This window comes from Alexandromys fortis, unplaced genomic scaffold (assembly GCF_014885135.2).
Source record: "Alexandromys fortis isolate MF-2015 unplaced genomic scaffold, M_Fortis_MF-2015_v1.1 scaffold_313, whole genome shotgun sequence".
Classification (NCBI taxonomy): domain Eukaryota; kingdom Metazoa; phylum Chordata; class Mammalia; order Rodentia; family Cricetidae; genus Alexandromys; species Alexandromys fortis.
The window spans coordinates 608,806-620,793 of NW_026068197.1; positions in this window are offsets into that span (position 1 = coordinate 608,806).

Sequence of the window (11,988 nt, forward strand, 5' to 3'; positions counted from 1 at the left end):
AGCATCTGTTGCTCCTTCCTGAGCATTCAGACAATTCAAAGTGAGCATAATAGCATACAGTATCAAGACTCTCTGTGTATTTTCCATTTTTGTGTGGCTTTATTTTAACCTCTATTTTGTTTATCTTTACTTTTCTTTTTTATTTTTGCTTTTTGAGACAGGTTCTCTGTATATCTTTGACCTGGCATAACCCTGTAGACCAAGCTGTCATTGAACTCAAAGAGATCTGTCTATCTCTGCTTCCCAGGCATTGGGATTAAAGATGTATGCTACCACACCTTGAACTCACAGAGATCTTTCTGTCTCTGCCTTCTAGGCACTGGGATTAAAGGCCTGTGCTACCACACCTTGAGGTCACAGAGGTCAATCCACCTCTGCCTCCCAAGTGTTGGGATTAAAGGTATGTACTACCACACCTAACTACTCTTTTTTTTTTTTTTTACTTTAAGAACTTTAACTTTTAGCCTGCATATATTTTTAATACACTGTAAATCATTTAAAGGTTTTTTTTAATCTCTCCTTACTGTATCTCTCTCTCTTTTTCTGACCACATGAGCCTTTAAATTACTGAGTAATATGGGTAGAATTAAAGTTGTGGCTTTGCCAGATAGATCCAGCCTATTCCTTAGCTTTCCAGCCTCATGGCAGAGGTACTGTTGGAGCCATTTTTATTGCCACAACTCTGTGGTGTTTCAAGGTCCCTGCCAGCAAGCAAGTTGTGGCACTACACTCAGAAACCACACTCAAACACTCTGTAGTCAGATCGCCTGCCTGAAAGAGTCAGAGTTTGCCCTGGATGGACAGACCAGAACACCAGCATTTTAAAACAGCACAACCTTTTTTCCTGCTATGGATGAAAACAAACAAGCATGCAGTCAGCTTTTCATCAACACCGTTTAAGTGTTTCGTAGCAGGACCTCTTTAAAGAGCTGCAAGGCTCTGCAGCTAAAGCTGAGTCAGGAAGCCTCTCTTAGATTAGAGCACTTGCTTGCTTCTATCAAACAGAGTAGAACTGAGAAATTGCTGCTACCAAGAAACCAGGTGCAATGCTTTCAGTTTGTTCTAGAATTACTTCCCAAGCTGTCTCAGGCTTTATGTGGATACAGTTGCCCCACGTTGGGCACCATTCTGTTGATGGAACTATGGGCTGCATTCCTGCTGCCAGGCTAGCTTATGCCCCAAAATAACAACACACAAACTGTATTCATATAAACACTGCTTGGACCATTTCTATTAATGTGTGTAGTACCACGAGGTGCGCTTACCAGGAAGATTCTAGCCTACGTCCATCCTGGGACGGATCTTCATTGTGTCTGCCCTTGAGAGGAGTGGCATGGCATCTGCCTCACTTCCTCTTCCTCCCAGCATTCTGTTCTGTTTACTCCATCCACCTATGTTCTAACCTATCAGGCCAAGCAGTTTCTTTTTTAATTAACCAATGAAAGCAACGGATATGACATTCCCACATCATGTGTATATAAACATATGTGTGTATGTATGCTCGTGCACACATGTGTATGTATGTCTGTATGCTTGCATATGGGCATATATAGTGGCACATATGTGTGTCTGTGTGTTTGTACAAGTAGAGTATAGAGATAAATATTTTCATGAGTTCTTAACTTCTATTTACTAATAGAGGATTTCTTTTGGACCTGGACTCACTGATTCTGGCTAGACTAGCTAGCTACATATAATGATCACCTGACTTGCCTTCCAAGGAAGCACTTGAATTACATGTGGAATTACCCAATTTGTGTCATGTACAACTCAGCAATTATGTGTTTTGTATCTCTTAACTCTCTTCCTCATACTTTTGTGGCACACATTCCCTCAACTAAGTTATCTCCCAAGTCATGAGGTCATCTTTCATTCTTCTTCAACAGAAATCTTTCCTCCCTCAAATTTATTTTACAATGAAACAAGAGAATTCATATTTGTCATGTTGCAGTATACAACATTTAAGAAGGAAAAGAAATGATTGAATCTTCTGTAAGACTGTAAGACAATCCTGAAGCCATTTTGACAATTCTGAATCCTCTCAGCCTCTGTGCCATAGTGCTTCCCCTCCTCCCCTGGGAACCAAGGACCTAACAGCTACACTTGCACGTACTCAGTTCCTGAACAATTACCCATATACGCATGCTTTGGTTTGGTCCCCTGGGAAACGGGGTCAAAATGACCTCTTACCTCATCTGATCTGGCAACAGCTCTCCAGTCAATTATTGGTAATAGCCCTTTCAAATAAGCCAATCAGAATAGTCAAAGAACAAACCCCCTTGCTTCTATGGCCCCTTTAAAAGTAGACTGTACCCGCTATTCGAGGTCCCTCGGCTTCCCGAATGCTGGGGGACCCTGTCATGACAGAATTAATAAAATCCTCATGCTTTTGCATCGGCTGTAGTGTGTGAGACGGTCTCTGGGAGCGACTCCTTCTCAGTGTTTGGACGCTAGAGTCCAACACTTCAATTTAATTGAATATTTTTGATGTATTATGTCAGACAGATAATGTTTTTGGTTGTGTTAGGACACAAATAAAGAAATAAAGAATTACCAGTTTATCATATTGATAACTAAAAGGCATTTTTCTTCTCTATATAGCTCACAAGAAATTGTGTAGTTTGAAAGACCCAAAGATTAATAAAGAAGGTAAATGTCTGAAGATCCAGTTATACAAACCAAAGGTATATCACAAGAGCAGAAGATAACAAGACTTTCATTGATTATCTGCCTACCTGGAATAATGTCAATGACAATCAAATTCAACCTTCTTTGTGTTCTTTGTGTGGTTTTCTGTGTTCTTACAGATTATCTGTTTCTGCTGAGTAACTTGCAGCCAGGATGCCAATCAAGGGAGAACAGAAGCTTCCTTTGGTGATGAAAATTGCTTTCCTGTGACTGATTGTACTGATCAATCTTCTGCAAAGAAATGATAACAATAATTCTATAATGACACATATGTGAAAAAAGTAACTGATCTCAAAATACATGAATGCAACTCTTGAGACAGTGCTATATGATTTGGGAAGTCGTAATTTGAAAATACACATTAAGCTGAAGGAATACTAATGATTAAAAGAATTATAAAAATGTACTTTACTGTGTGTCTTTGTGTTTCTCAATTTTGTTCATACTAAATTTTAGCCCAAAGGCCAAAAAGTAAAGTCTCAATTATGTTTTGTTTCTTTATAAATGCTAGTGAAAAGAAAGAAAAGTCTCAAAAGATATAGGTGTGGCTGGAGAGATGGTTCATCAGTTAAGTGCACTTGCCACTCTTGCAGAAAATCCAGATTCACTTCCCAGTACCTCCATGGTAGCTCACAACTATATGCAACTCCAGCTCCATGGTATCCAATGTACTCTTCCGGCCTCCATGGCCATAAACAAGCTCAGGCACACACACACACATGTATAATAAATTAATTTTTAAATGAATACATATGAGACCTTGGTCTCTTTCTGTTAATTCAAAGGAGGATATAAAAAGTCAGATTTTTGAAAATCTAGAGGGCAGGACAGCCTGCACCTGAACCCAACTGTACTGACACCCTAACCCTTAACGTTCTAGCTTCTAGAACAATAAGAGTAAATAAAATCATACTTTACACATAACAGTTCTATTTTTGAGTATATAAAACACTTCAATATATTCCCTAACCAAAACTCATAGGATCACTGTTGGCAACATTGTTCTTAAAGCCAAAATAAAGAAAAGGCGAAATAATTTCAAATGTTCTTCTACAGTAGAGCAATTAAGTATCCACACAATTCACAAATATACACAGACATATAGATCAAGAAAACATTAATTAACTGCAGCTGCCATATCAACATGGCTAAAACTCACAAAAACATAATCTGTATGGTTATAGTAATATAACATTGAATGAGACGAAACCAAAATGTACTTGTGATAAAAGCACAAAGGCAAGACTTTATTAATATTCATTTTTGTACCAAGAATACATCCAGACTTGTGAGAAACACATGAAACTCAGAGGCATAGACGAGTCCTCAAGTGCTTAAGTAATCTTCATTAGTTGTACTACATTGGAAATAATCTCTGTTTCACAATAAAACATGAAGTTTCTGAGAAAAATTATTTTAGGTTGGCAGTTTACTAGGAAACTAAAGTTGTAGGATGGAGACTTTGTTCTCTGAAATGTAAGCATTCCATAAAATTCATGGTAACTTGGGTATAACACCCTCTAAGTGTTTACCTACAAGCCCATTTCTACCTCACTGTCTTAGTTAAGGTTTCTATTGCTATGATGAAATGCCCTGACAAAAAAGCAAGTTGTGTTGAAATAGGAGTGGTGGGGCTGTGTCCCCAACACCCCGGCCACTTGGCTAGCTTATGCCCGAAATAACAACACATAAATCGTATTCATTTAAACACTGCTTGCCCATTATATCTAGCCTCTTCTCGGCTAACTCTCGCACCTGGACTAGCCCATTTCTAATAATGTGTGTAAGCACCCCAAGGTGCGCTTACCAGGAAGATTCTAGCCTACGTCCATCCTGGGTCGGAGTTGCCTGGCAGAGCAGAGCCTGGCGTCTCTGCTCCAGAGAACAGAGCTGTCAAGTCTCTCCGGGAGAAGAGCAAAGTCTGAGCTCACTTCCTCTTCCTCCCAGCATCCTATTCTGTTTACTCCTCCCACCTATGTTTTAACGTATCAGGGCCAGCCAAGCAGTTTCTTTATTGCTTAACCAATGAAATCAACAGATTGATATATGACACTCCCACATCAAAGTTGTGGAGTAAGGGTTTATTAGACTTATACTTCCAGGTTGCTATTCATCACTGAAGGAAGTCAGGACAGGAACTCAAACAACAGTAACCATGAGACAAGAGTTGATGTGGAGGGCATGGATGGGAGCTGCTAAATGCCTTGCTTCCAATGGCTTTCTCACCCTGCTTTCTTATTGAACCCAGGATCACAAGCCTAGGGATGGCACCACCCACCATGGGCTGGGCCTTCCTCCACTGATCATTGATTAAGAAAATGTCTTACAGTTGGATCTCATGGAGGCATTAACTCAACTGAGGCTAACTTGTCTCAATGACTCTAGTTTCTGTCATGTTGACACACAAAAACAGTTTGCACACTCACCTAGGCACAATGTAGAATGTAGTTCCACAAAGTTAGAAGTCATGTAAAAGCCCAGTGGCAACTTTGACTTTTCCAAGAATAGCTTTCAACGGAAAAATCACCTACAAGTATGGGAAATCCATGGAAGTTCCCTCCTCACAAAGTTCCAGTCCTTGCATCGTTCTATGGTAGCTTTCCTCAGAAGGTGTTTCTGGCTATTAATCGGTATATACAAATAAGACCACATCTTATATTAGTTACCTTTCTCCTCATTGTAACAAAAATACCTGAGGAACCAAACAATTTAGTAAGAGGAAGGACTAACTGTTTCTGCTAACAGTTTCAAAGGAATCAGTCTATAGTCACTTGGCTCTGTGTGTCTGGGCCTGAAGTAAGGTAGAGAGAGTATCATGTATGTAGGAGCTTGGAGAAGAGACTGTTGGTGGTGAATGGAAAAGTAGAGAGGGGGAAAGAACTGTGAGACCTTTATGTGTCAGAGAATCTGCCTCCTCCAGGGAAGCCACATATCCTGTAGCTTACACTGCTCCTATAAACAGCAGAGACCAACACAAGAGTGAGTGAGGGAAATGTCATAATTAAACCATAACAGTTTTGTGTGTGTGTGTGTGGTTTTTGCAATACAGTGTTTCTCTGTGTAACAGCCCTAGCTGTCCTGGAACTAGCTCTTGTAGACCAGGCTGACCTCAAACTCACAGACATCTGCCTGTTTCTGCCTTCCTGCATGCTGGGATTAAAGATTTGAGTCACCCCTGCCCAGCCAGTTCTGTTGGTTTATTGCTTAGATTTAACATGTCCTGATTAGCGGTATGCCTACTCTTGCCTTTTTGAAACTTTTAAATTTTATTAACCAAGTAAAGGAAAGCTTATGGGACTGAAGAAATAGCTCAGCAACTAACTAACTGAGGAATTTTGCAGAGAGCCCAGGTTTGGTTTCAGCAATGACCTCACATCTCACTACCATCTACCACTCCAGGTCCAGGGAACCTGACATCTCTTCTAACTTCCACGGTCACCAGATAAGTATATACTGCAGATACATACATTTAGTCAACATATTCAGACATATAAAATAAAAGTAAGTATGTTTTAACTTTAAAAATGGTTTTATTTTAAAAGAATCAATATTTGGGGCTGGAAAGATGCAACAGTGGTTCAAAGCACTGACTGCTCTTCCAGAGGTCCTGGGTTCAGCTCAGCACCGACAAGGCACCTAACAACCATCTGTAACAGACACGTGAGATCTGGGGGATGTGATATTTAAATATTTAATTACTAAAACCTTCTCACAACAAAAAAGAGGCAGGTTGGCTCCTAGCAGCAGCACTCTGCTTCCTGCAAAGAAGACAGAAGACAGAAGCACACAAAACAAGATCCTTCTACAGTTTGCTTCGACTGCTGAGTGCTGACCATTGGGCAAAAGTGCCTTTCGTCCAAACTAAAGACCTCCAGACGTGGACGAAATTGCTGGAATTAACAGCCTAGCTGCTCAGGTCAAGGTAGGCCTGTCTTCCTACAGATTTCTTAGCCCACATGGTCTTCTGGAGCCTGCACTAAACAGCAAAGGTCAAATGCAACCTTCAGCAACCATGGAGGATCAAAAAAGAGTAGCTCTGGGTGCCAACCAAGTAAGTTCTCTCTCATTTCAGGGATCCAAATTAAGAAATCCATCTTAAACGGGTCAGATACTCCCTCAATTCCCTGGTCCTAATTTTTTCCCTTAATTTAACTTTGCTCTTTGTTCTGCCAGTACCTTAGGGACACCAGACATTCCCATGCCACAGACACCAGTCAGAATCAAAGAGATCAGCTATGCCAGGATGTGACCAGCACCCAGCCTTCTCTTAGGTTCACCCCCCCAAAGACAACGCCCACAATCAGCTAGAAGCAGTCCTGAGAATTTGTCACCCCAATTCCTTCAAACTGTGCTGTCTAATCTCCTGCTTTTTATTATAAGGAAGACCTGGGAATGTTGTGATTTTCTGTCTCTTTATGAGACAAGCCACGCCCACTCCCAGTACCTCTGACCTTCTGTAGCCATCTTGGTCTCTTTCTGTTCTCTTGGGATGTACATTGCTTTTGTCTCTCCCCCCCCCTCTTTCCTGTAATAAATATTTTAGCTTTATTCCTATTTTTGTGTCTATGGGTCTATTTACACGTGCTCGCCTGCGCGTTGGGAACTCCACCACGTGGCCCCATGCTGCTGGGAATTTACAGCTGCTTGGCTGGCTCTAGAGGCTCTGCCACCGCTTGGGGACATGGAACCAGCAGCCCCCAGCATCTCTGGGTGTATGGCAGGGCCGCCAGCCTGTCCGGGACTTACCACAATTCCTGAATAACAACAATGTGCCCATACCTGCAGAAGATCTGGCTAAGGCCTGTGCCCTTAGTGTTCCTAGACTCACACCTGGACCCTCAGAGATTTCTGGTTCCTGCCTACTCCCTCCGAGGTCTCAGACTGAGGCCTGGGCATGCAGAGGTCCTGGCTCAGACCTACTCCCTCAGAGGTACCAGACTCATGCCCAGACCAGCATGGGTGGTCCTGGTTCAGGTCTATTCCCTCAAAGGTCCTGGATTCACACCTGGACCACCACTGTCTCTAACTCTGGCCCACTCCATTGGCAGTTGATCTCCTGTACCTGCTCCTGTGGAGTTCACTGTCTCAGTTATTCACCTGCCCAGGTCACTGGCACAGTCCTGCCTCCACAAATGTCCCTGGTCTGGATTTACTCCCATTCCCCAGAAACTTGTCATCTCAGGCCTACTCTGGCCTACGTTGCTGGCTTACGCCTGCTCCCATAGAGCTTTCTGCCTCAGGCTTGTTCCAGCCTAGATTGATGTCCCAGTCCTGTTTCCAAAAACATTCCTGGTCTGAATCTGCTCCGGCTCCCATAGAGTTCACTGTCCCAGGCCCACTCTGGCCAAGGTCACTGGCTCAGTCCTGCTTCTGTTGAAGTTCACTGCCTCAGGCCCCCATAACCCTCTTTGGAGATCTTTGTTTACTGCTAGGATCTCAGAATCTCTGTCTAATATAAACTTTTTAATCATCATTTTAAATGCAATATTCTATGGATCTCTGAAGTATGAGGGCTGCCTAGGTATATCTGATTAGACAAACTTTGTTTCTAGTTACTTGTTTTAAGTTTGACTTTGAAAACATATACTGAGAACTATGTAAGACTTATCACAGAAACTAATTATATCAGTGCTATAATAAGTTAGCAGCTTTCATAAGACTGAAACTTTATATTTTGTCAGGTTTAGCCTTTAAAAAATAATGATCTTGAATTGAAGCTAATAAAGTCATTCTAAGGGTAAAAACAAAATAAGTTTGTATCCAGCTATTAATGTCTCCTTCAAAGGCAAGGAAAAGGTCTTAGGGAAAATGGGACCAGGAGGGAGCCTAGGGGCTAGCATTGCCCTTGACAAGTTCTGAGGCACTACAGCCATGTGTATGAGGGAGCCACAAGTTCCTTTTTGTCAGATGTAAGGAGGGTAATACCCTTTTTAGGGAGTAAGAACTTTCTTCAAGAAACCTTAGGGAATGGGAGCTTTATAAGAATCACTGACCTTGGGAAAAGGACTTTGAGGTATGAGCCTTAGAAAACAATTTTTCAATTGAAGTATCACTTAGCATCAATACAAAAATACTTATGACTCAGTTTATTTAAACTTAACAACAACAAAGTTAGCAAAGACAAGCAGGCTAACCATACAATTTTAAGTCTGATTCTTAACTTTTTAATGGTTTGACCTTTTAATATAGTTTCCCATGTTGTGGTGATCCTCTATTACAAAATGTTTCCCAATGTAATTTTACAGCTCCAGTTTTGTCATTGTTATGAATCTTAAAGCAAACATATGACATGCAGGTAGTCCTAGGCTACCTGTGTAAAAAGGTTCTTTTTTTTAAAACTACCAAAGGGTCAAGACTCAATGAACTGAGAAACTGTTTCAAGCCCTTTGCCAGATTGGTTACATCATTGTCTTATTGAATTACAAGAAATGAACATCCCAGTTTCTGGTTAGCATTTGGTACTTATGGCTCTCACCCTATTTTTTAGCCTTTTATTAAGTCCAAACATTAACAACATAAAACATTTTATAAGCCAAATGTCACATAGTTTTAACTGTTCTTAAAAAAAATAAAATCTCTTAAATATTTTCCTGCAATATCAAAACTAAAGTACCTCTTCTGCTCCATCTTCAGTGGCAAATAAATACCCCGTCTTTTAGATCTCGGTCTACTTTATTTCACTGTAGCTGGTACTTCTGGTAACTATCACCTGGCACTGGCATTTCTAAAACTGTTAAGGTTCGTTCTTGCAACTGCACATTCTTTGTTACTCTAGTCTTGCCATATATTTGTAGACATCTGCTGCTTCCTATGATCCCTTTATGTTTTTATAACCATTATCACTTGGGTAACTCTTAAATTAACAAAGTCTAGCTGGCAGAGCAAGGTACATTATTTGAGTATAAAAACACTGAGTTGCAACTTTAATATTTTAAATTATATGTGTGTATATATATATATATATATATGGTTGAATATATATAATATATTGTTTTTAGAATGAGACATGAGTTATCATGCAAAAAATCTATCCCAATTAAAACTATTTTGGAGATCTGTTAAGCGCACTCCACATGGTTTCCCTTGGTAGTACATAATATATTGTATGACTACAACATCTTTTTTTCTTTTATTATTATTATTATTAAAAATTTCCACTTCATCCCATTTCCCTCCCCCTCCCCAACTTCCCTTCTCCCTTCCCCTCCAGTCCAAAGAGCAGTCAAGGTTCCTTGCCCTGTGGAAAGTACAAGGTCCTTCCCCCTCCATCCAGGTCTAGGGATGTGAGCATCCAAACAGACTAAGATCCCACAAAGCCAGTACATGCAGTAGGATCAAAACCCAGTGCCATTGTCCTTGGCATTTCAGTCAGCACTCCTTGTCTGCCCTGTTTAGAGAGTCCAGTTTAATCACATGCTCCACCAGTCCCAGTTCGGCTGGCCTTGGTGAGCTCCCATTAGATCAACCCCACTGTCTCAGTGGGTGGGTGCACCCCTCACGGTTCGGACTTCCTTGTTCATGTTCTCTCTCCTACTCCTCATTTGGACCTTGGGAGCTCAGTCCAGTGCTCCAGTGTGGGTCTCTGTCTCTATCTCCATCCATTGCCAGATGAAGGTTCTATGGTGATATGTAAGATACTCATCAGTATGGCAAAAGGATAGGTCCATTTCAGGCTCCCTCTCCTCAGCTGCCCAAGGAACTAGCTGGGGACATCTGCTTGGACACCTGGGAACCCCTCTAGAGCCAAGTCTATTGCCAACCCTAAAATGGCTCCCTTAATTAAGATACAATCTTCCCTGCTCCCATATCTGCCCTTCCTCCATCCCAAACCTCCCATTCCCCCTTGCTCTCCCCATCATCCCCTTCTCACTTTTCTCTCCCCATCTTCCCTTACCCCCACCCTATCCCCACCCCCAAGTTCCCAATTTTTGCCTAGCAATCTTGTCTATTTCCAATATCCAGGAGTATAACTATATGTTTTTCTTTGGGTTCACCTTCTTATTTAGCTTCTCTAGGATCACAAATTCTAGGCTCAATGTTCTTTATTTATGGCTAGAATCCACTTATGAGTGAGTACATACCATATTCATCTTTTTGGGTCTGGGTTACCTCACTCAGGATAGTGCCTTCTATTTCCATCCATTTGCATGCAAAATTCAAGATGTCATTTTTTTTTATCGCTGAGTAGTACTCTAATGTGTATATATTCCACACTTTATTTATCCATTCTTTCATTGAGGGGCATCTAGGTTGTTTACAGGTTCTGGCTATTACAAATAATGCTGCTATGAACATAGTTGAACAAATGCTTTTGTAGTATGATAGGTAATCTCTTGGGTATATATATTCCCAAGAGTGGTATTGCTGGATCTTAGGGTAGGTTGATCCCAAATTTCCAGAGAAACTGCCACACTGATTTCCAAAGTGGTTGCACAAGTTTGCATTCCCAGCAATGGATGAGTGTTCCCCTTACTCCATATCCTCTCCAGCAAAGGCTATCATTGGTGTTTTTGATTTTAGCCATTCTGACAGGTGTAAGATGGTATCTCAAAGTTGTTTTGATTTGCATTTCCTTAATCTCTAAGGAGGTTGAGCATGACCTTAAGTGTCTTTTGGCCATTTGAACTTCTTCTGTTGAGAAAACTCTGTTCAGTTCACTGCCCCAGAGAAGTTGACCAATGGAATCGAATAGAAGACCCTGATATTAACCCACTAACCTATGAACACCTGATTTTCAACAAAGGAGCTAAAAGTATACAATGGAAGAAAGAAAGCATCTTCAACAAATGGTGCTGGCATAACTGGATGTCAACCTGTAGAAGAATGAAAATAGATCCATATCTATCACCATGCACAAAACTCCAGTCCAAATGGATTAAAGACCTCAATATTAATCTGAACATGCTGAACCTGATAGAAGAGAAAGTGGGAAATAGTCTACAATGCATGGGCACAGGAGACCACTTCCTTCGTATAACTCCAGTAGTGTAGACAATAAGGGCAACATTGAATAAATGGGACCTCCTAAAACTGAGAAGCTTCTGTAAAGCAAAGGACATTGTCATTAAGACAAAAAGGCACCCTACTGACTGGGAGAAAAATCTTCACCAACCCTGCAACGGACAAAGGTCTGATCTCCAAAATACATAAAGAACTCAAGAAACTAGACTTTAAAATGCTAATTAACCCAATTAAAAAATGGGGCACTGAACTGACTACAATATCTTTAACAAGAACAGAAACATTTGTATATTATAACAAAAGTAAGTAGATTTACATCACATAAAATCCTGTACCAGC